At 28.4% G+C, this 2,508-nt stretch overlaps 1 long non-coding RNA gene across 1 annotated transcript; it reads right to left on the reverse strand.

The window, feature by feature from the left end:
• Positions 1-346: 346 nt before the first annotated feature.
• On the reverse strand, positions 347-2,149 carry LOC141483706 (uncharacterized). The gene is made up of 3 exons (XR_012466235.1): positions 1,609-2,149; positions 1,223-1,298; positions 347-546 (listed from the first exon to the last, which is right to left on the reverse strand). It is a non-coding gene; the product is annotated as an uncharacterized lncRNA (long non-coding RNA).
• Between the last annotated feature and the right edge of the window lie 359 nt (positions 2,150-2,508).

A 2,508-nucleotide genomic window follows, 5' to 3' on the forward strand; every position in this document is an offset into this window, starting at 1 on the left:
ATTTTATTTTTACTTTTATTTTTATTTTTCATTAGGTACAATTAATTTTTTCAGTTATATCCATTTTTCTCTATATGAACAATTACTAAACTTGAAATTCAAGTACGCTTGGGTAGTTTATACGGTAGAATAGTATTCATAACAACTGAAATTGATGATAATGAAATCTATCAGTGCTACAGATGTATTTGAAATTCTAGTAAGTTTGTCGACCATCTAAGAAAATCCAAATGAATCCAAAATAGAGCTGAACTCCTTGACTACACAGGAAGACATATCCAACATTTTTTTATTAAAGTCTTAAAGTCTTTTATTGAAGTCTCCACACATTCGAAAATGAATCTTCTACATGATCCATGAATTTGGACGTGCTAGAACTCAAAAGGTCTGTAAATATCTCCAATAGCAATTGAACATTTTTTAAAAGAAATTTCGATCCCTATAATATATTCTATATATTATAGGAATCGAATGCTAATAAAATACCGCGGACTTCAAATTGTAAACATTCTTACAAATCACTACCCCATTCAATTTTCTTGGAACCTGCAACAGAAGAAGAAGTTATTAACACCATAAAATCTTTAAAAAACAAAAAAACACCGGGTTACGACGAAATTACCGCAGAATGTTTGAAGGAAATTGCAAATGAGATTACAACACCACTGTGTTATTTAATAAACAATATTATTTATAAAGGTGTATACCCTTCTTGTTTTAAATTATCAATTGTAGTCCCATTACATAAAAAAGGAAGTAAAACTGAAGTTTCCAATTATAGACCTATCTCCCTGATTTCTAACTTTGCAAAAATATTTGAAAAAATTTTGAAAATTCGTATAACAAAATACTTAAATAAATACAATTTAATATTAGAACATCAATTTGGGTTCAGGGAAGATAGGTCAACACAGGATGCAATCTCTTTTCTGACAAGCAAAATATATAAATCACTAGACACAAACAAAAAATCGTTATGCATTTTCTTGGATTTTGCAAAGGCATTTGACACAGTGTCTCATAATAGGATGTTGGAAACTTTACAGGATTTAGTTTTCAGGGGCAGTGTTTATAATTTGATGGTAAGCTATTTAGCTGGAAGAAAGCAAAAAGTCAAAATAAATGATAAATTAAGTGAAGAAAATTTAATAACATATGGTGTGCCGCAAGGTACGGTTCTAGGGCCGACTCTGTTCACCATTTATATTAATCATTTACTTACCTTGAATACTGAAGGTTCCATTATTAGTTTTGCAGATGACACGGCTGTTTTTTATCAGAGTGAGTCATGGGCTGACCTACAACAAAAAATTAATCAAGATTTTATTCACATTATAGACTGGTTTGATTATAATTTATTAACTGTTAATTATTCAAAAACGTGCTTTGTTCCATTTAGTTGTTATGAAAATGGATTACCAGATTTTAATGTTGTATAGTTACATGTCAACAATAAAATAATAGAAATAAATAGAGTTAGATATATAAAATATTTAGGTATAACAATTGACGATCCTATGAAATGGAATATACATATACAAAATGTAATTAAAACATTAAGACCTATGCTATATAAAATAAAATTTCTGAACCGATACTTAGACTTACCTGTGATAAAGATTGTATATTACTCTCTGGTTGAATCTAGGCTAAATTACGGAATATTGGGATGTGGTGGAGCCGCAAACTGTCATTTGTCCAAACTTGAGACTCTACAAAAAAGATTCCTAAAAATAATATTTAAAAGAGACATGTTGTATCCTACAAACCTTCTTTATCAAGAGGCTAAAATATTTGATATTAGTCAGTTGTACTACATACAGTTAGTGTATTTTCAATATAAACATAAACGTCACGATTATATAGACCACGTACATAACACTAGAAATAAAGTAAAAAAATTGATCAAAACAGAACTGACACTCAAAACAATTGGTCATCGAAGTCATTTGCATTCAGCTAGTCGAGCCTATAATATACTTTCGGAGTCCATTCGACAGGCAGAACATTTTAAAAAATTTAAAAAATTAATTAAAAAATTCGTTTTGGACGAACGACATCAAATTAATTTGTTACTAAGAGCCTGACGTCCTAGTAACATGGTATGTTGTTCTTTTTTTTGTATTGGCAAATCCTGTTGTTTGCAATGGTTTGTACATACAAAAGTTTTATTTACTGTCTAGATTATTTCTTCTGTATTTCTTTTTTGTTTGCTGCTATAGTTTATTTCATAAAATACGTATATTTTTTAATCGAAAATTTTGGCAGTCTCATCGCATACAAGCTCTGCTTTCGCGATGTTCTGTGTTGGTGTTTATTTGTGTTTATTTGTATATTATATATAATATAATCGATGTAAATTAGCATGTGAACAATTGACAAATAAACATATTATTATTATTCTTATTATTATTGCACTCACCAAAATATCATTATATATATATATATATATATATATATATATATATATATATATATATATATATATCTCGAATTGTTCCGAATATA

This window comes from Leptinotarsa decemlineata, unplaced genomic scaffold, assembly GCF_025532065.1.
Source record: "Leptinotarsa decemlineata unplaced genomic scaffold, Ldec_3_MD MMD2_tig00003902_RagTag_RagTag, whole genome shotgun sequence".
NCBI lineage: Eukaryota > Metazoa > Arthropoda > Insecta > Coleoptera > Chrysomelidae > Leptinotarsa > Leptinotarsa decemlineata.